Source organism: Lissotriton vulgaris, chromosome 2_2 (genome assembly GCF_964263255.1).
Source record: "Lissotriton vulgaris chromosome 2_2, aLisVul1.2, whole genome shotgun sequence".
In the NCBI taxonomy this organism is placed as follows: Eukaryota; Metazoa; Chordata; class Amphibia; order Caudata; family Salamandridae; genus Lissotriton; species Lissotriton vulgaris.
Window position 1 is genome coordinate 313502790 of NC_141688.1, and position 27458 is coordinate 313530247.

Below are 27458 nucleotides of genomic sequence, written 5' to 3' on the forward strand. Positions count from 1 at the left end.
GGTGTGGTAGTTTTTCCCATTCTTCGGATGGGAAATTTTGTTTTGCAAACAACAAAGAGTGTCTACGGTGTGGTAAGACAGGACACTTCGCTAAAATGTGTAAGAATAAGAATAATTTGAGAATTACAGTTGTTAATGAATGTGATGATTTGAGACGTGATGTCAACAAAATCTTAGTTCTGACTGACACTGTGTGTGCGTGTGATAACCAGAGAGGTAATCCTTTTAAGGATGATTTTGTTATTGATGGGAAAGTCGTTACTCTCATGGTTGACACAGGTTCCAAGTGGACCATAATTCCCAATTCATTGATGAAGAGTGTATGGGGTGAAAGAGTTCTGAAGACGTGCGACATTTTCCCGTCTGGCTACCAGGGTGAGAAAATTGACATACTGGGTTTCTTTGAAGCTGAAATTGATTTCAAAGGAAGATTAGCTTGTGGTAAAATATATATATCAGCAGATGGACCAGCAATCTTAGGCCGTCATCATCAGTATGATCTGCACATTGTGGTTGATCCTAGATCCGATAATCCTATTTCTATTGTTGAAACCCCATCCATGGAGGACATATTGGCCAGATATAAAAATGTTTTTAGGGACCAGTTGGGTGAACTTATTGGCTACTCACATTGCATAGTCCTCAAGGAGGGCAGTTCACCTGTACAACACAAAGTAAGGAGGGTGCCCTTTGCTTTGCGAGACGAAGTTAAGGCTACCCTTGAGGAAATGCTCCAAGGGGGGATCATTGAACCCATCGAAGCATCTCCTTGGGTTTCGCCTGTTGTGATCTCGCAGAAACCGGACAACAAGATCAGGTTCTGTGTGGATCTTCGTTCCCTAAATAAGTGTGTTGTAGCCGATGTTTTTCCCCTACCAAACATTGGCGAATTAGTATCAACCCTTAAAGGAGCAAGGTTCTTCAGTAAGTTGGACCTCAAACACGCCTACCATCAAATTTGTCTGGATGAAAGCTCAAAGCATTTAACTGCCTTTATCACCAGTGAAGGCACATTCCAGTTCACCAGGCTACCCTTTGGGCTAGTCTCAGCTGCTAGCGTATTCCAGAGACTCGTCTCCGAAGTCTTTAAGGGTCTTGATAAGGTGCTGTACTTTCAAGGCGATATCTTGATTTATGGCAATTCTCTACAAGAACACAACAAAATCTTACAAGATGTGTTACTTAGAGTAGATGAGGCTGGTTTGACTCTAAGAAAAGAGAAGTGTGCTTTTCTGTTGAGAGAAATAGAGTATTTAGGATTTTGTTTGTCAGAAGAAGGCATTAAACCTAAGAAAAACTTACTTGAAGCCATTGAGTTAGCACCCTCCCCGGTTGATAAGGATCAGCTTCGGTCCTTTATGGGCTTGATCGAGTTTTACTCGAAATTTGTAAGAGATTTCTCATCCAAGACTGCTTCTCTGAGATCTTTACTCAAAAAAGGTGTCAAATTTTGTTGGACCACTGAGCACGAATCCTGTTTTAAATTGATCAAAGGGGAACTTAAAGCTGCAAATGTCCTCACCCCTTTTGACACTGCTCGATCCTCCATCCTCATGGTTGACGCCAGTGCCATTGGCCTTGGTGCGGTTCTCTTACAAAGACATGGTAGTGTTGAGAAAACCATAGCATTCGCGTCTAGGCCTCTGTCCACCTCTGAGTCAAACTACTCGGTAATAGAGCGTGAGGCTCTTGCCGCAGTCTGGGGAACGAGTTACTTTCGAACCTACTTGTGGGGTTACAAGTTTGTTTTGCGTACAGACCACAAACCCCTTTTAAACGTTTTAGCTCCTGGTGGGGCTGGTAAGGGTTCCCCAAGGTTGGCGAGACTGGCTTCTCGCTTGCAAGATTATCAGTGTGAGATCGAATTTGTTCATGGGTGGAAGAATATTCAAGCGGATTGCCTGTCTAGGCTCCCTATTCCTTCCACTTGTTGTGGTTCTGAGATCACGTCTGATGACCTTGCGGTTGCTGTAATGGAGGATGTTTTGTTGGTGGGCGGTGGTTCATTTTCCCGTGATGAATGGTCCAAGGGCATGGAGGAAGATCTGACTTTGAAGGCTGTTATCAGTCTTGTTTCTAATGGTACTAGGAGAGAAAGTACGGTTAGTCCTTCAGTCAGACCCTTCCTGAAAATATTAGATGAACTTTCTTTAGAAGGTAAAGATGTTTTGATGTGAGGTGATCGTTTTGTCCCTCCCGGTCCATTAAGAAGGAGGATTTTAGACTTGGCCCATGAGGGGCACTTGGGTCAAAGTCTCACTCAACGCCGTGTCAAACTGAACTTTTGGTGGCCCTCTATCGATAACGATGCAGTTGATTGTGTTCTGAAGTGTGGCTTCTGCAGGGAAGGGGAGAAGCGCCTCAAAGTCTTGGGCTCTCAGTCTACACATAAAATTGTTTTTGAGAATACTCCCTGGCATAGTGTCTGTATAGACTTCATAGGTCCCATGAGTGAACTACCTACTGAACACCGTTTCGCAATTGTTTTAATCGATTGTTTTTCTAAATGGCTGTGTGTACAATTTGTAAAAGAAATTACCACTGATGTCACCATTAAGTTTTTGAAGGGTACTTTTATCAACGAGGGGTATCCTTCTGTCCTTATTTCAGACAATGGGACTCAACTCACGTCCTTGAAGATGACTTCTTTTGTTAATGAGTGTGGCATCAGGCATCAGAAGACTAGTCTTTACAACCCACAGGGTAATGGCCTTTGTGAAAGGGTGAATCGCCTCGTCAAGGGCGTGATTCAGATGTTCGTTGAGACTGGCTGTTTTTCAGTTGAGCGTGTCCAGGAACTGGTCTGGGCTTACCGCTCCACACCCCATAAGAGTGGTGAAAAGTCTCCTTTTGAACTTATGCGTGGTCGCACACCAGTAAGCAAATTGACCCCTGCTTGGTTGAAGGGTTCTGGTAGCGACGTCCCCTTAACTCATGACAATACCCCCATGCCCATCTCTGTGGGTGACCTAGTTAAGGTTAAGCCGGGAAGACTTGCTAAAGGTCTCAGCAAGTTTAGGGGTCCCTACAGAGTCAAGAAGGTTTTTCCTCACTTCATTGTCTTGGCCAATGGTGAAAGTTGGAATTACCGGAGGGTAGCAATCTACCAGAAACTTAAAGATTCTTCTTCTGATGACCTGCTTCCTGCTCAGGGTGATGGTTGTAATGGTTATTTACTGTCCTCTGGTGGTCCTTCTGTGCCTATCCCCTTGCCAACTGAACGGGGGGAGGTGGGCGGTGGCGATGCCTCCACATCTTTATGTACTTATCATAGTGGTTCTGTGGTTAATTCCGCTCCTGCCCTTCTTGTTCTTGTGGGGGGGCGGGGAGCCTCGGCAAAGCTCCTTCTGAAGACATTCATGTGCGGGGATTTAGAAGCCACTGACACCATTTTCATAACGATGTGTGTGTGTAAGTGGGTCACCCGCGCGCTGTCTCTCGCTGCTCCCCTCTTTGTCACCCCGCTCGCTCTTCTCCCCCTCTCTCTCTTTCTTTCTCTCTCCCTCTTACTCTCTCTATCCGCCTCGCTCTCTCCCTGTCCCGCGTCACTTTCACTCTCTCTCTCTCCATCTCTCTCTCTCTTTCTCCCTCCCTCCCTCTCTCTCCATCTCTGTCTCTCTTTCTTTCTCTCTCTCTGTCTCTCTCACTCACTCTCATGCGCTCTCTATTTTTCTCTCTCCCTCTCGCTTTCGCTGTATCTCTCCCTCTCGTTCTCTCTCTCTTTTTCCACCTCTCACTCTCATCCTTTCTCTCTCTCCCGATCTTTTTCTCTCCATATCTTTCTCCCTCTCCCTTTCGCTTTCCCTCTCTTACTTTCTTTTTCTCTCCAACAGTCTCTCTTCCTCTCTCTCTCTCCCCCCACCTCTTGCATTGTCTCTTTCTCGCTCTATCTCTCTATCTCCCAATCTCTCTCTTTTTCTCTCTCTCCTTCCTCATCTTTCGCTTTCTCTCTCTTTATACATCTCTCTCTCCCTCTCTCTTCATCTTTCTCTCTCTCTCTTTGCCTCTTTCTCTCCCACACTCTTGCTCACTTTCTTTCTTTCTTTCTTTCTTTCTTTCTTTCTTTCTTTCTTTCTTTCTTTCTCCATTTCTCGCTCTCTCTCTTTCCCTCTCTCTCCTTCTCTTTCCCCATCTTTCTCTCTCTCAATCTCTTTTTCTCTCTCTTACTCTCTTTCGCATGCTTTCTTTCTTTCATTCTTTCTCTATCCATCTTCCTCTCTTTCTTGCACTCTCTCTCTGTCTCTTTCTTTTTTCACATACTCGCTATCGCTTTCTCCCTCTCCCTCTCTCTGTCTCACTGTCTGTCTTTCTGTCTCTCTCTATCCCTCTCCCTCTCCCCATCTATCTCTCTCTCTCTATCTCTCCATCTCTCTGTCTCTCCCACTCTCTGTCTTTCTCTCTCCTTCTCACTCTATTTCCCTCTCTCTCTCCCCATCTCTCGCTCTGTCTGTCTCTCTCTCTCTCCTCATCTCTCTATCTCTCTCAGTCTCTTTCCCTCTCTCCCCATCTCTCTGTCTCTTTCTCTGTCTCTCCATCTACCCCATCTCTCTCTCTCTCTCCCCATCTCTCGCTCTGTCTCGTTCGCTCTCATTCCCCATCTCTCTCTCTCTTGTTTCCTCTCTCTCTCGACCCAATCTCTCGCTCTGTCTCTTTCTATCCACATCATATCTATCTATCTATCTATCTATCTATCTATCTATCTATCTATCTATCTATCTATCTATCTATCTATCTATCTATCTATCTATCTATCTATCACTCTATCTATCTATCTATCTATCTATCTATCTATCTATCTATCTATCTATCTATCTCTCTCTATCCATCCATCCATCCATTCATCCATTCATCCATCCATCCATCCTTCTCTCTCTCCCTCTCCCCAACTCTCTCATGGTCTCGCTCTCTCTTTCTTCAACTCTCTCACTCTCTATCTCTTTCAAGGTCCCTTTCTCTTTGTGTGTGTATTGCCTCTGCTTATCTCTCACAGGTACTCTCCTGGTCTCTCTCATCACCTCTCTCACTCTCTGTCTCTTTCCTGGTCTCTTTCTCTCTGTGTGCTGTCTATGCATGTCTCTCACAGTCACTCTCCTGGTCTCTCTCTCTCTCTCTTCACCTCTCTCACTCTCGCTCTCTGTCTCTGTCATGCTCTGTATGCTGCCTCTGCCTCTTACCGTCACTCTCCTGGTTGCTCTCTCTCTTCACCTCTCGCTCTCTGTCTCTTTCACAGTCTCTTTCTCTTTCTGTGTGTGCTGCCTCTGCGTGTCTCTTACAGTCACTCTCCTGGTCTCTCTCTCTCTTCACCTCTCTCGCTCTCTGTCTCTTTCACAGTCTCTTTCTCTTTCTGTGCGTGCTGCCCCTGCATGTCTCTTACAGTCACTCTCCTGGTCCCTCTCTCTCTTCACCTCTCTCGCTCTCTGTCTCTTTCACAGTCTCTTTCTCTTTCTGTGCGTGCTGCCTCTGCTTGTCTCTTACAGTCACTCTCCTGGTCTCTCTCTCTCTCTCTTCACCTCTCTCACTCTCGCTCTCTGTCTCTTTCTTCATCTCTTTCTCTTTCTGTGTGTGTCTGTGCTGTCTCTGCATGTCTCTCACAGTCACTCTCCTGGTCTCTCTCTCTCTCTTCACCTCTCTCGCTCTCTGTCTCTTTCACAGTCTCTTTCTCTTTCTGTGTGTGTCTGTGCTGCCTCTGCATGTCTCTCACAGTCACTCTCCTGGTCTCTCTCTCTCTCTCTCTCTCTCTTCACTTCTCTCACTCTCTGTCTCTTTCTTCGTCTCTTTCTCTTTCTGTGTGTATCTGTGCTGTCTCTGCATGTCTCTTACAGTCAATCTCCTGGTCTCTCTCTCTCTCTCTCCTCACCTCTCTCGCTCTCTGTCTCTTTCACAGTCTCTTTCTCTTTCTGTGCGTGCTGCCCCTGCATGTCTCTTACAGTCACTCTCCTGGTCTCTCTCTCTCTCTCTCTCTCTCTCTCTCTCTCTTCACCTCTCTCACTCTCGCTCTCTGTCTCTTTCTTCGTCTCTTTCTCTTTCTGTGTGTGTCTGTGCTGCCCCTGCATGTCTCCTACAGTCACTCTCCTGGTCTCTCTCTCTCTTCACCTCTCTCGCTCTCTGTCTCATTCCTGGTCTCTCTCTCTCAGTATGCTGCCTCTGCGTGTCTCTTACAGTCACTCTCCTGGTCTCTCTCTCTCTCTCTTCACCTCTCTCGCTCTCTGTCTCTTTCACAGTCTCTTTCTCTTTCTGTGCGTGCTGCCCCTGCATGTCTCTTACAGTCACTCTCCTGGTCTCTCTCTCTCTTCACCTCTCTCGCTCTGTCTCATTCCTGGTCTCCCTCTCTCTGTATGCTGCCTCTGCGTGTCTCTTACAGTCACTCTCCTGGTCTCTCTCTCTCTTCACCTCTCTCACTCTCTGTCTCTTTCACCGTCTCTTTCTCTTTGTGTGTGTCTGTGCTGCCTCTGCGTGTCTCTTACAGTCACTTTCCTGGTCTCTCTCTCTCTTCACCTTTCTCGCTCTCTGTCTCTTTCACAGTCTCTTTCTCTTTGTGTGTGTCTGTGCTGCCTCTGCGTGTCTCTCACAGTCACTCTCCTGGTCTCTCTCTCTCTCTTCACCTCTCTCACTCTCACTCTCTGTCTCTTTCTTCGTCTCTTTCTTTTTGTGTGTGTGTGCTGCCTCTGCGCGTCTCTTACAGCCACTCTCCTGGTCTCTCTCTCTCTCTCTTCACCTCTCTCACTCTCACTCTCTGTCTCTTTCACAGTCTCTTTCTGAGTGTGCTGCCTTTGCATGTCTCTCTCTGCCCTGGAGTGGGGGCAGGAACGCTGCTCTGTCCTGCGCCCCATGGGCCTTATTTATGAAGGACTTGCGCCGCCGGTGCGTCACTTTTTCCTATGTTAAAAGTGACGCACCGGCGGCGCAAGTCCTTCATAAATAAGGCCCCATGTGCTCTGTGACCTGTCACAGGTTTGTCCACTACTGAGAGTTGTCATCGGGGTGAGTCAATCAATCAGCATTTATAAAGCGCCGCACTGTCGCACTAGGGGTATCTGGGCGCTGAGGGTGCTGTGTCTCTCAAAAAGCCAGGTCTTCAGTTTCCTTCTGGAGTCCGCCAGGGAGGGTGCCATTCAGAGGTGGAGGGGAAGGTCGTTCCAGGGTTTGGTGGCAATGTAGGAAAAGGAGCGCCCCCCCCCCCCCCCTCTGCCCAGGGCCACTGGAATTATGTGATTATGCGGCTGCATATTTTTTCACAATATTGAGAATTTACCACATTTGCCACATAAACCACCCTCTGCTGCAGAATCTTCAGATGTTCACATTGTTTCTAGCTAAACAGATCAAAAGGCACTAAAAGGGTGGCCATATGTTTTCGCGCATATAGGAAGCGCCTTTGCACAGGTTAACTGGACATCTTTTAGTTACCTATTTATGTATTTGAATGGTAAACTGGGACGAATGAGGTGAAGTCTTGGCTGAGACAGTAGTCAAGTCAAGTTAAGTCAGAACATTTGCAATGTGCACATATCACGTCCAAAGAGTCTCAAGGCGCCTGCAGACAGCTCTGACAGGAGGTGGACAGCTGAGTTAACAAAAAAGCCAAGCTTCAGTTTCTTGCGAAACAGGTGTGCTCTGACGTCGTACGCAAGTTCAGGGGCATTTTCTTGTCTTGTCAAGTATTGTCTTGTGTAAACATTATAAAATAATGGCGTAACACTATTATAAAATGTGCTGCATTATGCCAAAGAATTAGCTTTTTCTTGACAAATAATTTATTCAAACCTTGCCACATAATTTGATGCTTGCCTGCCGCATAATTGCAGTAGCCCTCCCTAGGGAGACACAGTCACCACCGCATTGCTGTCGCTGCTGCTAGACACCCCTGCAGATGTCTGGTGGGTTTGAGGGGGGTCATACATCCAATCCGAGGCAGCCATCAACTTCTCTACTGAGGTCCCAAGTGCCTTCAGACGCTGGTGCAAATCCTTCACTGCACTAGTGAACGAGCTATGCGGCTGGGGTGTGAATTAAACCTTCGCGCAGGGTGTCATCAAGGTTTAACGAAGAGCAGCTGTACAGGTCATTCACTTTGTGATAGGGTGACCATAACCCTAGGCGTAGTTCGCGAAGTAGCGCTACGCGTCGCTACGCGAAGTACACTTTGCACTATGCGAGCTACGCGTAGCACTATGCGAACTGCATAGTACCCTGTATGCGATGATTGCACTGTGCCGGCTGCTTATCCGTACTGTGCAATCATGCACAGTGTAAGCTATCTTTTACTGCCGCTCGAGTAGATTTTTACTCAAGCAACAGCTTTTTCAACGAGGACTGGTAGTTTCTCATCGCGAGCGGTTGCGAGCATACACGATCACTCGCAATGAGAAACCTGACCTTCTCACGTTGAGAATCTCGCCGGGAGGTTTATTTTCCACGCTCGCGATTGACAACTTGATGTTGCTATTCGCGAACGAGGAAAATGTCTCGGCGGGATGTCATTATGTTTGCTCGTGGTCGCCAACTTAACGTTGAGGACAGCGAGCAAGCAAAAAATGACAGCTGCACTATGCTATGCGTGTTTGCACTGTGCTACGTGCAGTTTGCGTAGTGCGAAGTAGCGTAAACTTCACAAACTACACGAGCGTAGCATAGTGCTTGGCCCACGGTTAGTGACCATATGTTTTTAACCAAAATCTGAGACGAACACAGACATATTAGTAGGACTAACTGTTGGCACCCACCACGAACAAAATATGTGTACACTACTGCGACAACCAACATAGAAGAAGGACTACACTGCCTGTTAGAACAGAAGACAACATATACAAAAGACCAAAGTTGGAGGGGCTGTCCACTTCTTTCCATTTCATATAGATTGCACCAGCTCAAGAAGGAGGGTGAAGATTTCCGGTTGGCTAATATTCATGACCAGGGCCACTGGAATAACGCAGCACGGCAGCAACAAATTGTGCATCAGAGTTCACTGCATTGTGTGGCAAGAAAAGGCTAATTATGCAGCCCATTTTTTTTATAGTATTACTTCATTATTTTGCAATGTTTGCACAAGATAATACTGTCTGGGTCAAGAATTCACCGCATTAGTATCAGTTTAACACCAAAAACCTAAATAAACAGAAACATGACCAGCTCACCAGCCTTCCACTGCGCATGATCACTTGTTGTAATATTGTTAATAACTTTTGATCCTTAGGAGTTGGTAGCATTTTTTTTGTTAACATATGCAGATTATGCAGCAGAAAGTAAATAATGCTGCAAAATCATTACTATGCAAAAAAAGATGCAAGTGCAGAATTGCATACTTCCAGTGGCCCTGAACATAACACATGAAAAGCATAACCCACTTTGCTTTGATTTGTGAGATTTAGGTCATTGGAAGCGGGTGCGCTATGGGAGAGGGGGCCATCTAAAAATGCATAGCACTCAGGAAATACAGGTAAGACCGAGGAGGCCCACTCGAGGGAGCAGGTCACAAGAGCCCCAGGTCCACAGTAGCGCAGCTGGATCATCATTAACGGTGGAGTTTAGGCCGGGTGCAGAGCAGATAGTCCAGCCGGGCAGCATGCATCAAGATGTCCTTACGGTTAGGAGCAAGCAGCTTGGTGAGATGATTTTGGGACAGCAGGGCCACTCACGAAGTGGATCTCAGAGGGCTCAGTGTCCCTCAACGAGTGCTTGCGTTCTCTGCAGTTGGAGTCTGGAGTGGACGGTCCGTCTTGGTGCACATTGCAGGGGGTCTGCTACACCAGGTATTGGTGCAGCACAGCTCTGGTAGGTCCTGGTGTCTTCCAACTTGGTGTGGGGACAGATTTGACACTTCAGTGCTGGTGTACCACTTTTGGTCCGGGTGCTGTGTCAGCGTAGGTGGATAGCAGCAAGTCAGTAAGACCTGAGTCTGCGGTTCGATGCCTGCTGTGGCAGGGGAGCAGAGCCTCTGCTCCAAGGGAGGTTCTTTGACAATTTGTCAAAGACTGGAGGTGCTCTGAGGTTCTTGGAGTCCTCATTGTTGCAAGGCAGCCCACCACGATGGTTGGGTCCTTAAGGAAGCAGGCAGGGTTTGGCACCAATTTCTCTGCAGCAGGGCTTCAGCTCTCGGCAGCAGCTCTTCTTTTTCCATCTTCTTTGTGTTTGTCAAATCTAAGATTCAGGATCCAGGGATGCCACCTAAATACTGAATTTAGGGGTGTTAAAGAGAGTGATAGGTAGTAGCCAAAGGGCTGCCCATCTTTAGGGTGTCTACACCCTCTAAGCGACCCCTTCCTGTGGGAAGGGGCACTGCCCTAGCCCTGATAGGTTAATTTCCTGTTTTCTCAAAATGGAGGATTTGGAAAAGTAGTGTCCACATCGCCTGCCCCACCTTAGGGTTGGTGCTGGCTGAATGAGAGCACACCTCATAATCTTACTAATTTCCCACCTGTTCTCCTGCCAGATGTGGAGCAGGAAAGGGGGGCTGGCATCCTCCCCTATCTGGAGATGCCTGGGTTGCATTTGAAAGGCAGTGTCGTCGCTTTTGAAAGTTCCCGCAATGGAAGACCATTCCAGCCTGGAGGAGGTGTGAAGCGCCTGCGTTCAGCTGGCTTTGTTTCGGGTTTGTGAGAGTGGGGGCTCTCCCCCATGTGGGCAGAAACATGTCTAGTGGTTTCAGGCTGGCAATGACTAGTCAGAGACCACACCAGTGCTTGATAGGTTTCATGGGGACCCTCTAAAGGGTCTCCTGTGTGCATTTAGTAATGCATCCAATACTGGCGTGAGTGAGGATGTATTAAGATGAGGCGTATGTTTCCAAACATCTTAGGGTGCAGTGAAGCCAACATGGAGCGAGGAGCTTGAAATGACAAGAATCCCCTCCACGCACTCTCTGTGGCTTCCCTGTGCACTTACAATATCCAAGAATGGACTGGACATTATCGGGGTATGTCTGCTCACGCTGATATGGTCCACACATGGGATGCAGTGTACCTTGTCTTAGGGCTGTAAAGCCTTCAGTTGGGGTGACTTACCTATACCTCATGCAGTGTATGGGGTCCGGGCTTTCCCTGCACCAAGACACGCAGCCTGCAGTGGCGGTGTGCATGGTCTTGGTGCTGCCTCCTCAGAGGACCCTCTTCAGTACCAATGCTGTAGGTACCAGAGTACCATTTACTTGGGACATATACTGGTTGCTGAAGTTGTACCATTCGTGGTACAGTGTTTGGGTAAAGACATCTGGCAGTGGGAACCTGGTTAGCGAGGAGTCAGTGCACTTACAGTTCGAAATCACATCACGTATCAAGCAATAAGTGGGGCAAACCATGTCAAAAGCGGCACTTTCCTACAGTGATGCATAGATTTTGTGCAAGCCTCAGACACCGAGATCAAATCGACCCTCTCTCACACCGTGATGAGACCCGAGGCGTGCCGGGCCTTGACTGATGGGCTTGTGCGACTATGAGACCATACGGTGAAAATCCACCCCAAGTACTCTTTACAGAAAAAAAGTGAACTCTCACCTGGCCTGTTCTAAAAAACCGAGGAATATACTCATTCATGTGCAGTAAAAGTGTTGGGGTCTCAGGACAGTCCTGGAAAACCCGCGTCTGTCCAGGCAAATCTGTGACGTCTGGTCACCCTACCTGAGGAGCTCAGCTGGGCACTTGACTAGGCCTGAGCTAGATTGCCTTCAAAAATCATTTCTTTTCTGAATTTCACATTAAGGGAATTTACAATAATTCTAAGAATTTCACATTATGCTTCGCGTTTCCCCCAGAGACATTTTCTGCTCGAACAAGCACCTCGGTGGACTTCTTAATGCAGCGCGCGTGTGCACCTGAGTGAAAAAGACCCCGCGTGATATTGGCAGAGCAGGCCTCGTGAAACAAGCGTAATTACATGAACATTCACGAAATGTCATGAAATAAATGCACAGTTGTGTCCTCCCCGCCCCTTCATTGCTTGGTTCAGGCTCAAGGGTGGATGTGACCGCCATCTGTCCACAATATTCACATTAAATGTTCAAAGCAAAAAGCAGGAGTGTCACGCACCTCCCGCAGGGCCTAGATATATGGGGGCAGATTTACAAGCCCTGTGCGACACATTTGCGCCACCGATGAGTCACTTATGTGATGCAGCGGCGGCATAAAGCAAGTGCCACGCTGCAACAGATTTACAACGTGTTGCATCTAGGGAGATGCGTCAAGCCGTAAACCCCTACGCCACATTATACCTGCATCAGCTATAATGTGGGCTTACCGCCGCAGTGTGCGCATTACGTCGAAGGAAAGCCTCGGAAAAGTGCCTGAGTGAAATCTACAAGATTTCACTCAGTCACTTTTCCGACGCCGCTGCGTCAAAACCTTGCGGCTGCTCGAAGCAGGCGTGACGCACAATGTCAAAGATAGGCTGGTTTGAAACAGTGCTGGAGTTGCGTCGTGCTTGCGACACGACTCCAGCACTGCGCCAACCTTACGCCGGCAGATATGACACGCATCTGCCTATCCTTGCTGCGCGCGGCATTGTACATGCGGCACATCTGTGGTGGCGCAAGGGTGGGTTTGCGTGTTGCAAGTTGACTGGCACATCCCTGCTGATTTGCAGAGACGCGCCAGACCTTGTAGATCTGCCCCATGGATTACACACACATTTAACGTGTGACATACACCTCAATGTACAGAAGTTACTCTTAGAAATCAGATGGTATTTCAGTAAATGCTGAATGTATGTGTGGGACACTCTCATTGGTCAGAAGGGATGGTTGGCTCTCCCTCCATGTCCTTGGGTCGTACCCCCACGACCCCTCTCACACCCCTCACTACTACCTCCTCCCTCTTGCTCACTGCATAGCTGCCCTAGTGCTGCAAGCGCCCATGGAAAGCGCCTTGACACCCCCCGAGTTCAAGAAGCGCGGTATTAATAATTATAAATAAATAAAAACTCCATTTTAGCCTCCTGAGGCGTTTTCAATCACTGTCCCTTGCAGACAAGACCCAGGACTCGTTGCTGACCCCAGCGGCACCAGGGCGACCGGAGGCGGCGTTTGGGGATATCGAAGATCGATAGCTCCGGTCTTATTCATATCGGGAATGTTGAGGATCACACGGGGCGCCTGCAAACAGAAAACAATCAATACTGTGCACAGGCACAGCCAGAGAGAATCCAGAGCAAGATATATTCATCAGACAATAAATCTATTTATTAGCAGGGTTTAAATGTAAAAAACATTATATGACACAAAATGCCAGAGAAAATGTATAAAAGGTGGATTTCCTGAAATCCAATAGTGTGAGAAGATTCTTTCAGACTCAAGAACTGCTCGTACCAGACTCTTTATTTTCTGCAGGCTTGCTGATTACAATCTCATATTACAAAATATAAAAATTAGAGCGTCCTCTGGGGATAAATCAAGGGACAAATGAAAATTTAAGAAGTGGAAATATTTTGAGAATTATTTAATCCAATTAGTGGTAAGATGTGGCAGGGTGGAAGCGTGGACAGATGGCATGAAAACAGCAGCTTATTATAAACAGACTTTGAGGCAGAAAGATTACAGCACGTCAGGAGCGCGAAGCGCTGGAGAACGAATCTGTTTTATGAAAACTGTCCTTGTTTCCAAAGAAGAGAGTGTCAAGGCAGCTAGAGACAGTCTCTGCAGACTGTGTCCACAAAGAGTGAATCCTTGGGCATTCACCCGGCACCTCCCTCCACGTAAACAGCGCAGTTTGTACCCCTGGTTTGCACCCATAGTTCAGCACTAGGGGGCATATTACCAACAAGTAGCGATAGGCTTAGCAACGATTTTTTTATAGCTGAGCATCGCCAGAATGTATTGCTGAGATAACGTGCTATTAGCAACGTTTATCTCCAAAGCAATACATTTTCTGGCGACAGCGGCGAAATGCGTGAATATCGCTGAGAATACATTAGCGACGAAATGCTCTTAGCCATGCTATCCACCTCTCATTGGATTACATGGCTAAGAACTGGTCTGGACAGGTGTTAGTATTTGGAGATATTCGCGCTTAGCGCAAATATTTCCATTGCTACGCCTGCCTTGCTAGTAGGCGATAGCGATGTTAGCCACTGTTTTCATCGCTAAAAGTTTGGGTATGCTCACTTTGCATGTCATTAGCAATAAACAGGGCCGACTCTAGGCATGTGCAAGCTGTGCACCTGCACAGGGCCACCAAACCCCAGGGGCCACCACGCCAATATATATCCTTAATATATTAATCCTCTGAGGATGGATACATATTTGCGTGGTGGCCCCTGGCAGGGATTTGGTGGCCTCTGGCTCTGTTCCACTTCTAAACTCCCTGACCCCCTCCCCTCTTTACTGGCCTGCGCGCTCCGCCCCGCCCGGACCCCTCATCCGGGCCCCCTACCTACGCTCCCTGCCCAGGGCCACCATGAGCCTAGAGCCGGCCCTGCAATAAATATCGCTAACATGCAAAGCGGGCCCCAAACCGCTCGCTATCACCTAAAAGCTGTTGCTAACTGCTGTTAGCTACAGCTTGCTAATAGGGCGATAGAATTATCGCCGCTTTGCAGCCAAAAACGGCCGCTAAAGCGGCGAAAATTCCCTATCGCCACCCTTGATAATATGCCCCTACATTTTTTCCTGGACCAGTGTGCGCTAGACAGATATCTTTAAGTACACCCATAGCCCTTAGGATCTGTGGGTGACGTCATCAATGACAGCTGAAGTGGCCAGACAGTGCCTGGGCCAGATGCATCATGGTAAATTGCTATCACAATTTATCCATGAGCAATGCAGGTAAGTAAAAACATACTCGCAAAATTTGCAACTCCCTATTTTGCGCGAGTATTTAGAGAATCACAATTTGCCATTTCCTAAACGCTATTTAAGTATCCATCGCAAATTGCGATTTTGCTGTAAAGAATCGCAAATTATCACCTACTTCAGGTTGGTGGTAAATTACGATTTCTTTGAAAAAATGCAATTTCATGCATTTTTGAAAGTACCATGTGGCACACATACATGCCCTTAGGGCATGTATGTGCGCCACATGTCATACATGCCCTTAGGGCATGTATGTACACCACATGTGCACACATGCACATTTCAGGGGTACAGGAGGGTGTCCATTAGGAACCCTTGCAGCCTTGAAATTGCGTGCGCAATCTGGGAGTACCTATTGGGTACTCACAAATTGCGCACACAATTCCCATTCATTCCAATGGGCCTCTTAGAATGAATGGCCCATAGGAATGAATTGGAAGCCATTCCTTATTTGCGACTCTCAATATGCAAGTCGCAAATAAGGAATGCATAGGAATCGCTAAATATTAGCAGATTCCTAGATACATTGCATTTTGCAAGTCTGTAATAGCCAATCGGTAAAATTCGCTATTATAGACTTGCAAATTGAACTGTTGATACAGTTGGCCCCTTACTCCGTGCAAAGTCGTGGTAGGTGTTACTGGCATGGGCACTAACTGGCCCCTTTCAAACCTTTGATTACCGAGGTACCAGGAAGGAGTTCTAACTGGTGTCCCCTTGAACCGTGCCAATACATAGACTCCTGATTGCCAGGTCCCCAGCAACCCAGTTAAGTGGAGCTAGAGACATTTTTTTACTGGGAACCAGCCCTTGGCGCCGCGAAGCCCAACTGACGTGGGAGGGAGCTATGTGCTGTTTTATGTTGTGGCTCTTTGGGTGACTTTGTTTTTTGGGACTATTTCTGTGATCCTCAGCCAACTGCCAAAACCCACTGGTTTACCTTGACCTACACTAGAGTCAGCAAGACTATTAGGGCGTGGTTACCATCAGTGGCACCTTCATACAATATTGCATGCTGACTGACATCTCTGCCCCATTGGCTGAAAACTGTATCCAATAAGGACCACCTTCACCCTCGTCCAATGGGAGATTTCGCTTCAAAGTCAAAGAGTCAGAGGGGTGGAGCTAAACCTGGGCTGTAGATGGCGAATGCACTCTGATGAGGTGTTCTTTTTTAGTTTAAAGGAAGTTTATTTGTTACAAAAATAAGACATAATGCAATAAACAAAGAATTATGCATATGCATAGAATAATACAGCGAAAATAATTGGGAAAGGAGAGTGAGGTAAAGAAAGAAAAGACAGGGGGATAGAAAGAAAGAAAAGAAGGGGGAGGGGTTGTAGTGTAGTTCCTATATTCCCAATAGGCTCTGTGCATTGGAATAATATATCCTATAGAATTGACGTAGGACTTAGGTCGACTAGGTCTCTATCGAATATATTAAACTTAATTGTGAGTGCCAGCTAGCTCAGAGGTCACTAGAAACTTTCTCGAATAAACAAGAAGGGATTCGTTTCTGACAACTGCATAAACATGACAACTTTGTTTCCCAGGAAAAAACGTATCTTCAGAGTCGTGGAAACAATAGATAGATATTTCACTCAGTCAATTGTGCATGGTTCATTTCACCAGAGGTGCAGAGAAATAGAGAGGCGGGCGTTTTCAATAAAAAGTATTTATTGAACAGTCTTCTTTCTCATGCAGAAGGATTGAACCGCAGCACTGGCTGTAAAGTATAATGCATACAGCAAGAAGAGTATTATGAAACAATACTGTAAAAGCATGGTATGGTTTCTAAGCCATAAAATACATACATAAATAACAATGACTAAAAGTACTCAACTGGTGCTTCTAAAATACGCCTACCCCAATGTACCTAACCTTGGTCTAGTACGAGGGAAGAAGTAAGTATGGTGTAGCATAGGTTTAGTATTCTTTGCCAAGAATCTATCCAAGATTTCTTTTAGAGTCTAATCAGCTGCGTACCTTGTTTTAGAATGAAGGAGGTCTGGTATCTCTCTCTCAGGACTTGATTTCCCAACACCCCGCAAGGGGAGCTGGGAAACACTGGACTGGATTTCTCAGCAAGAGAAAAGACAATGTCTCTCTCAGTGCGTCTGCTGGAGGGTCTGCTTCCTTCGGCACTTGCTGCAGTGAGATGCGTCGGGCAAGTAGATAGTCGAACTGCTCCAAACCACCGTGTGTTTGCTAGGGCAAGTGTGGGCATATTTATACCTTGAAGGTGCCGAGTTTGACGTAAGGTTGGACATAATAACGTCATCAAAGACTCTCAGTTCTTTGAAAACTCCATGAGTTCTTGGACAAATCAATATTCGAACAAGGGGAAGTCCCTAACTGCTGAAGCCGAGATTTCCAAGAAATCATTGTGGATTTTCGGAACTAGTGGAAGTAGCCATGCCGTATTTGGACTGCATGGGCTATGTCTAAATATGGTTATGATTTCTATGCCTATATAAGGGCAAGGTCATTTGTACCTATATAAGGGCATGTATCGGGAAAATTACACTAGGGTCCTAAAATGCTATACAACACCGACTCCACTTTATTATGTTCGACATTACTACATTCTAAGCATTTAAATATATCTAAAGCATGTGTTTACAATCTCACCCAAAAATACATAGAATGCATTTGAAAATGGTTGTACACATAAAATGATCATTTGTACAGTACGCATTTAAAAGCAATGATTTTATTGTAAGCATATAGTATGATATTGGCAATGCTAACCGAATGAATCATGAAAATTACATTTATGAAATGGCTCTTAAATACAGAAAAAATTTGAGACCATCCCATAGCAGAATATATAAACTGTTTTGGCTTGTGGATAAGGTTAATATTGTTTCTAGTAAATATTCAAGGAATTCTTGTTCTCTAAGAATAGTTCTACTTTAAGCAGATTACTTTGTGCCCAAAAAAAATTTTCATTTTTGAAAAAAGGCAAATCAAATCGTGGGGAAAATAGAGCTCCAAAGTTAGAAGTTTTGTTTTGAAAAGCAAAGGTCGAATTCAGAGTTCATAGAACGCTGTGTGCTAATTTCAAAAGTTATTCTCGTTGTCAGGAAAAAACATTAAATCTTCTAAGCTGACATAGAAATCGTCTACCACAGTAGGTGAAAGTTGAACCACTTCATTATGTAGATCAATCGTACAACAATGAGAAGCATCGCCGTCAGCGTCAGTCGCATTAGCAATGTTGGCAGTAGATGGTACCGGTGTGCCTGTTGGTCCACGAATCTCACCCTCAGCTGGAAATGCCGGTGAGACTTCAATGAATGCCGTCATCAGGATTGGTAGCCGTTGTGGGCAACACAATTCATGAGTCGTTACCGAACCAAGGAAAGCGTCAACATCCGTTGGCAGTGCTGATGGAAGTGTCAGACAGATATCTAACACGCATTCCTCTCCACAAAGCAGGCATCGAAGAACAGGTAAGATGCAATCTTGCCAGATTGGTCTGAACGAAAGGAACCATGTGGTATTCAGATCTCTCAAACGAGCCAAGTCAAGAATCTGTGGTATGCGTTCACGATACTGCATTGCCAGAAGAGCATTCTCCATGGTAATCTGGGTATCGCTGGTGACTGGACATGCCATATCAGAGGAAAAGAAATAAAAATAGTATCCCTGCTACGAGTCCCAAGACGAGAGACAGGCCGCCGAACACAGAGTGCACGAGGTTTGGAAAAATGCCTAGGACTGCTTCAAAGGGTGCTAACAGTCCCGAAAAAATTGTCTTAAATAGATGTACAATACCACTGGTATCAGACATGTTTAAGATACGACCTAACATTTCTACGAAATGTATTGGGAAGTTTGTTGATAATAGGGCATTTATCTCTGCCAGAGGACCTTGCAACTTGCAGATCATACGTTTCTTTGGACGAGGTCAGTGGCACAGTTTGTTGTAAAAGAATGGCTTTCATTCTGCTTAGAATATCAATTTGTATAGAAGAGATGTTCAGTGAAGCCCTTAACGGCGACTCCCCATCTGTCTTAGTTTTAGGAAACAATACTTGCATACAACAAGTGACCCTGGCTGACACACTACTGAGACAGGCTATTCCTGGCATCATTCCACAACAGCTGTGATCATTCAACATTATGTAGCTCCCATTGGAAAGCCGCTTAAAAATTGGATCTATCACCGCTGCCGGGGAACCCTGCAGGTGGCAAGATAGGTTGGTCGAAGAACCATCGTAGGCTCCGTGTAAATTAATACCCTGACACAAAAGTGAACCGCTTAATGAGCTTTTGCAATTTTTACCACTAAGAAATACTTCCTTTCCCCCACTCCAACATTTGTGTGTGTATGGTAAATCCCAGGTCGACTTTATGTATTCTTTACCCAACCTTTCATACAGGTCTGCTGGTATGTGTTTCAATCAATACTGAAACTGGAAAATTGTCACTGGTATCGTGATGGTGCCATGTATTATCCATTCCACGACTGGTTTCTCAGAAACAGTTAATGGTAATCTTTCCAGTTTTTCTATGCTCAGCACCATATAGTCTGCTCCCCTCTGTGCCAAAGAGATTTGTTTATCTGTAAGGTTAAATCCAGTAAACAATGGCGTGGTGTTGATTAGACGCCAAGGCACATAGCCTGAACGAAGGTTTTGCAAAGTCCAGCCTAGCAGCATTATAGAACGTAATTGAGACTGGCCATGTTGTAACATGAGCAAGTCCTGTTCCATTATGTCTGTGGCAGAGGATACAATACTCTCCAAAGAATAAATTCTGGATGACAGAGTTGTTAACCCATTGTCAACTACAGAGAGAGCTTTCTCTAAATTAATGCAATACATTTCTCGTATTCGTTCTGCAGTTTCCATTTGCGTGATTTTCCATGCCTCATTATAATCAGCATAAATACTGGCGTATATGAAATGTTTATGACGTGGTTTACGAGGTCCTAGTAAGAAGTCTCTCAAATCAACGCCATCTTTAAGTAAAGTTAAGTGTTGTTTTATATCTGGAAGTGTGGATTTCTGTAGCAACTCAAGGCATAGTTTTCCTACACTGTAAGTTGTTGTTGGATGTTGTCTCTGGACATATCTTGGATCTGGCCTAGTTACTGTAAACCCTTGTGTCTTGTTCAGGAATCTATCTTGACAGTTATTCGTGTCTGTGGGCCAGATTAACCATTTTTTGTAATCAGGATTAGTTCTCTTCTGTTGTAAAATATAGTTTACATCTACCTCCTCATCTGTAGTTCTATTGCTATCAGGTGTGGGCTTAAGTATGGACGGTTTGTTTAAATCTTTTATCTTAGCCAGGCCAAGATAACATGTCTATTGAACAGTGTCATTTAAATACATTATTTGTTCTGGGATGATGCAGGCTCTACATAAGGCTTCTAAACCTTGCACCAGCCAGTCTTTTGTGCCCCAGACAGTTTTTGTTTCAATATTGTCTTTCCAATAGTCAAAGCCTAGTGTGGACAATTGAGCATAAAAGGCTGTAGCATACATTTGCTTAGTATTAGTCAGCAAACTTTTCATTCCTGTCTTATTTACATTTTTAAAGTAAAATGTTTCTGGATTTGTGATATTAAAACCTGAGAAGTATGGACATTTTTCATAAAATGTTCTTGAGCTACCCTTATGTGGCATTGGACAATGTACCCATTGATTATAAGAAAAAACATTTCTAGGATTTGCTGAATTATGCCAATAATGATGACCATAATAATTAAAACAAAACATTTGTTCATAATCTGATGAACCTTCTAAGTATTAATGTTTTTAAAATTTTGCTGACATTTCTAAGTCTGCCATCATGTTAATAATTTATTATTATTTATTATTTGAATATGTTAGGTGCTCAGCTACCCAAAAAGAATTTCCCGGCGCCATAGCGGACGCAGAGCAAAAGCCAGAACAGTGAACAGAAATTATTGGTCAAAAAGCCAGGTCTTAAGGGGTTTACAGAAATGGGTGTAGTTAGTTTCTTTATGTATGGTGGAAGGCAAGGTATTCCAGAGGGAAGGACCTAGGTAGGAAAAGGATCTCCCACCCATTCTGGAAAGTTTGATTCTGGGTACTACAAATTTTCCCTTGGTTATAGATCTTAATTGGCGGGATGGAACATAAGGACAGACAAGTGCTTGGGGGTATTGAGGGGCAGTGCCTGTCTTGATTTTATACATACAGCTCAGGGCTTTGAACTTGATACGGTTCTCCACCCTGAGCCAATGTAGATCCCTCAAATGTCCAGCAATGGGGGAGAACCTGGGGATTCTGCAGAGGAGTCTTGCTGCAGAATTCTGGACTAGCTGAAGTCTGCGGATCAGACTTATTACATCCCAAATAAAGTAAGTTGCCGTAATCTAGTTGTGACGTGAACAATGGTTTTTTGGGTAGATATCGGCAGCATCCATAAGATTTTCTTAAGCCACTTCAAGATGGTAAAGCATAGTGCTGTCAGTTTCACGGTTTGTTGATGCATTGACAATGAATCATCAATTATGACACCCAGGTTACGAACATGGATAGTAGGCTTAGGGAGGTTGCCCATCTCCTCTGGCCAGTGGGCTGGACACCATAGGTCTTTCTGCTTACCAAGGATAAGAACCTCAGTTTTCTCACCATTCAAGTTCAACTTGAGGTGGTTTTGGGTCATCCAAGTTGAAATGTTCCTGAGGCCTGGTTTTAAGCAGGAGGGTGCCAATGGGAAGGAGCTAGAGAGGGAAAAGACAATCTGGGAATCATCCGCGTATGTGAAGAGAGTAAGGCCAAGGGCCTAAGATACAAGTTGAAAAGCAAAGGGCTCAGTATTGAGCCCTGAGGTGACGCGTACGTTTTTGAGCGCGCTGTAGATGAAAAGATTTGGAAAGTGCGCAAGTCCAGAAAGGAAGTTAGCCACTCCAAGGCAGAGCCACAAATACCCGAAGATTTCAAGATGTGGATAAGCTGTGTATGAGAGATGGTGTCAAACGCCGCACTCAGATCCAGTAGGATGAGTGCGACTGTCTGACCTTCATCCAGAAGGTGGCGAATCCTCTCAGTGACACCCAAAAGTGCTGCCTCTGTGGAGAAGCTAGAGCGGAAACCTGATTGGGAAGGGTGGAGGAGATTGTTACTGTTGACAAACTGTGAAAGGAGAGAATGGACATGCCTTTCAAGTATTTTGGAACAGGCTGGAAGAAGGGAGATTGGTCTGTAGTTGGCAAGCACTTCGGGATCAGTCATCGGTTTCTTTAGAAGAGGGGTAACCATTGCGTGTTTCCACTGTGCTGGTACAATGGATTCCCGTATGGAGGCATTAAGAGAATTAAGAATCACTGTCAAATGGTGGGTGTCTAATTGTTTCATATTAACAGTCTCAAAGTCCCAATCCTCAGAAAATGCGCTGGGTGAAACAAAATCACTCAAGGAAACCTTAAATTGATGTGGAATCTTCAACAGCTCGGCCAGACCATAAATGTCATAATCAGTTCTGTCCCAGGCTATACCACCTGGTATAGGAATGGCTGTGATGTTCACTGATGACAGGTCTCTTTGTTCACAATGAGATGATTTGTGAGGCTTCTCGAGCAAGTTGACGTTCTTGCTTGCTATGTCCATTTTACTATATTTTCCATCTATCAGCTTTCCCAAACTTAAAACAAGAAAGAGCCAAAGTAGGAGAAAAAGTACACCCAACACAATCCAAAATTCAACCCATGGAGAAACCAGATATGTATTTTCAAGTTGATAAAAGAGATCTGTTACTTTTTCTTTGAAAGTTTTATTTGCTGGCGTCGTTTCGGGCTCATTGGGATCCCTTAGAAAACGTATCAAAGTTGATGAAATAGCCAGAGACAGTTCTGTCAATTGTTGGAATTGCATTCGGATTACTTGAAATCACTGGAGCTACTTGATCCCTTGACGTATTAGTATAGTAAATGCTACGTCATTGTAGACGAGATTTTCTTAGCAAACTGTTATTTGGGTGTCAAGAGGCTCGAGTTCCATGGCTTTGTTACATAGTCCTTCTTTTCGCACTGCAGATTCTTCAAAGGTGATGAGTCTCTCAGTTTGAACCTCTTGGATTGTAGCAAGATTTGGTCATCTGCTACATCTTTGGAGTCCACTGGGCCTACTACTTATTATTGGCCAGATGATGTGGTTTTACCAGGTCAATTGATACAGACCGGTTCTCCTTTCTTCCAACAAGGGGCGGTAGTACTACTGATCACATTCCTTGGATTGCTTAGACAGGTACTGGTTTTCTGTAATAAGGCCCAAATTCCTTCTTATCCGTTATTTTCTCTCTGGCTGGATCCCCAATCTTTGGAATCTAGACAGATCTTGCTGGGACAGGTGTTTTTTCTTCAGCAGTCGTTGGCTTCTGTATTATGTTGCTTAGACTTCTTTGTGTTTCATTTAAATCCTGCAAAGCAGCCAAACGGTCTTTGATATCAAAGGGTTGTTGTTCCACCACTGAAGTGTGACAATCAAGATCCTGGATGATCATTCTAGTACCAAACAGAATTTCATATGGAGTGATTCCACCCAGAGAATTTCTTGGCAGATTATTAAGACTACTTTGGACACTTATTAGATGTTTGACCCATCCGTCACCCGAGCCTAATACCCAAGCTGTTATAGATTGCTTTATGTCACGGTGTTTTCTTTCCACTACAAAATTTCCCTCAGGATGGAATGGACTCGAAAACCACAATGCAACGCCCAAGCTGGCAATGGCCTCCTTGTAAGCTCGAGAGCTAAACGTAGGACACTGGTCAGAGTGTAGCGTGCCAATTGCGTATGTGCCGATAAAGACTCACAAATCTTTTATAACATTTCGGGCATCAGCCGAGCGCTGAGGCCACATCCAAATGAATCTTGTCCTAATAGTTGTGGGACCGCATTCCTCTATGGTGACGTCTGCGTGTAGAAAGTCTAATGCTGTCTAACAAGGGTGTCTGAACTGGGCTGGCTACACTGTAGTCAGGTATCTTGTGGCATCCAAAGCTATGATCTCTGTAGCAGACATTGTTGTGCACATGCCAATTTACAAAAATCCTTTGTACAAAATAGCTATGGGCCATTACCATCTGTGTGTGATAAATATTTACTGTGCTTGTTGGGGGTGGGTGGGAAGGGGGGTACAGATTATTCCTGTGGAGCTGATTTTCTTCCTTGAAAGCGTTGGTCTATAATCGGCACATGGGACTTATAAGGTTTATGAAATAATCCAGTTTCCTGTCAGTTCATAGATACATCACCAGTATTGCTATTTATGTGTAGCTGCAAAAGTTTTCTGTGAGGCTCACTGTGGTGGCCAAGGGGGAAACAGGGCCCACTGGGCTTCAAGCCTAGGGGTCGGGGTTGTATGTCTGTGATGTCCTGGGGTCTGTCTCTTCAAGCTGTGCCAAGTAGTGTCCTTTCAGCACTTGACTCTCAGTGGGATCAATGAAGAGACGTCCGTCAAGGCAGCTGCGGCCCGGCCTCGTCACCAAAACCCACTGCTTCTCTCCTCTGAGACGTCCCCTCACCTCTGGAAAGGTGCCTGTCATTCAAACACCAGTTCTGGGTGCTCTGCAGCCCTCTGAGTACTCTGCCGAGCACTCCCTTCCTTAGCCTTGACTCAGGAATTGGAAATGAACAACAGGTGGGAGTGTGGGGTACAACATTTTGTACAGTAACAGTGACTGCAGAAGGGTATCCATTGCCCGCACTTACCTAAGCAGTTTCACTGCTTCTCTTCAAGTGCCCTCTCCGGCTGCTCTCCAAACTCAGTCTTTGTGCAGAGTGATGCTTCTCGCAGCAGGCTGTTTCCAGCCGGAAGCCCCTCTATCAGAGGCCCAAAGAGGAGTGAACCTCCTGCACTGGGCCCATCAGCCAAACTGAGAGAGTGCCAGGAAAAGACCAAAGCTTGGGCTCCCTACAGTCGTAGCTACAATGCTGAGACCTGAGTTGGGATTTGTGGGGCAATTATAATGAGTCCAGCACTGTTATGTGAGAATGAAGAGTGCACAGCTGAAAAGCAAATGTGCTTGTTTCCACTGATGTCACTGTTTATGAGGTCGGCATGGAGGAATGGGGTTTCTGTGTCCTGGGAGTTCATGAAGACATCAGTATGAACACACGCAGCATGGTTTCAGAAAAAAAGGAATGCTGACAATACATTTTGATTTCTTTATACCTTAAATCGTAAAATTTAATATGTAAAGATTATAAATATGTGTGTAAGGGTTAACCCTTCTCAGTATGTATATATATATATGCATAAAGGCTTGGTTCCGCCGCAAAGCCAGCACCACCTACAAGAGCGCCGTTATCACCCGCACCTGAACCAAATTTCTGAGCCTCGTGCAAACGACTAAGGGTGAAGGGCTGCCACCAGAAACTGATTCCGGTTTGGATCCTAGCAGCCTCGAGAATTGGATTGCTTTAGGAGCAACGTTGTAGGGAAAAGGTTTAAAGTCATTTCGTATGAATATACGTAATTGATGGCAGCAGAAAATATCGGCAATACCCACTGGAGGGTTTGAATCATAACCGGCTGCATGACCACATGTACCAGCAGGCACCTGCACCTCAAACCCATCGTGGTGTCCACCTGGGGTCAAACATTACATCAAAACAGTGCCATTGACTGTGTGTGTGTTACCCGGTTTTGCTGCTTGCCTAGGCTCACCTTCGAGAAAGGTGAAAGGATGACCGAAACGCGTCAGGACTGCCTGTGCTGCTCTTAAATAAATCAATGCCTACAACACAGCGAGTGCGGCTTCATCTTTCCATGAGGGGAACACTTTTTTCATATATATATATATATATATATATATATATATATATTCCACGAAAAAGTTGTCACAAGTGGAAGAGCCGCACAGGTAGGTTAAATATCACTTTATTGAACTGAAGGCTGCAGTCCAATCTTGGCAGGAACTGGGCATCTCTTCATAAAGACACCAAAACACTGCAACCTGAAAAGCGATCTACAATAACAGACTCACCCGAGTAAAACCGTTGTGCACTACGACACCCAGAAGGCTCTGCGAGCCACGCCCACTAAGGCAGGAGTCAACATTTAAACCCGGTGCACAAATGACTGTTTGTTCCTCGCAAATAGCACCATTGATGAAGGGGAGAAACCCGAAACGCGTCTGGTGTCTTTATGAAGAGATGCCCAGTTCCTGCCAAGATTGGACTGCAGCCTTCAGTTCAATAAAGTGATATTTAACCTACCTGTGCGGCTCTTCCACTTGTGGCAACTTTTTCGTGGAATATATATATATTACCTACTGGCGATAGCCAGTAGGTATATATAGTTAGGATTTTTTTCCTATGGGATTTCTGAAAATTCTATGTCGAATAACTTTGGCGTTTGTGGACGGAATTGGCTGAAATTTTCAGGAAAATGGCACATTTTGTTTCTGAGCAGCCCCTGAAAATTGGGGGGGGGTTTCGTCAAGCGGGGGCCGAGAAAAAAGGGGGGTCCCAAAACGTGTTTTTAACATTGAGTTTTCCATAGGGCGGTTGGACTCACTTTTAGCTCGAACGGCTGAATTGATTTCCACAAAACTTGGCAAAATTGTAGGGACTGGTAGCCCGATGTGCCTTTGCTATGTCTCAAGATATATGCTCCAGTGGTTTTTACGAAAATTAACTTTGAAAAATATATATTGGGCTACATTGGGCTATATATATGTTGGAGCCCAAATGTAGCCCAATGTAGCCCAATGTAGCCCAATGTAGCCCAAAGATGGCCACCAGAGACAAAAAAAACCAAATGTAGCCCAAATATCAGCCAGATGTAGCCCAACTATAGCCCAGTGACAGAATGTCCCAGAGTGTTCTAAAGAACAACTAGAGCGCTAACAGTCTTACTTATGACAAAAGTATGGCACACCTGAAGTCATCTTGATTGGAATAAAGTGTTAACACTTAAAACATTTAATTTGCAAAGGAACAAAATGAGAGGTTTCATTTTGCCATAGAAATGTTATATATTACCTACTGGCGGTCGCCAGTAGGTATATATAGTTAGGATTTTTTTGAATAGGGATTTCTGAAAATTCGATGTTGAATAACTTTGGCGTTGATGGACGGAATTGGCTGAAATTTTAAGGAAAATGGCACATTTTGTTTCTGAGCGTCCCCTGAAAGTTTGGGGGGGTTTCGTCAAGGGGGGGCTGAGAAAAAAGGGGGGTCCCAAAACGTGTTTTTAACATTGAGTTTTCCATAGGGCGGTTGGACTCACTTTTAGCTCGAATGGTTGAATGGATTTCCACAAAACTTGGCAAAATTGTAGGGACTGGTAGCCCGATGTGCCTTTGCTATGTTCAAGATATATGCTCCAGTTGTTTTTACGAAAATTTACTTTGAAAAATATATATTGGGCTACATTGGGCTATATATATGCTATAGCCCAAATGTAGCCCAATGTAGCCCAATGTAGCCCAAAGATGGCCCCCAGAGACAAAAAAAAACAAATGTAGCCCAAATATCAGCCAGATGTAGCCCAACTATAGCCCAGTGACAGAATGTCCCAGAGTGTTCTAAAGAACAACTAGAGCGCTAACAGTCTTACTTATAACAAAAGTATGGCACACCTGAAGTCATCTTGATTGGAATAAAGTGTTAACACTTAAAACATTTAATTTGCAAAGGAACAAAATGAGGGGTTTCATTTTGCCATAGAAATGTTATATATATATATATAT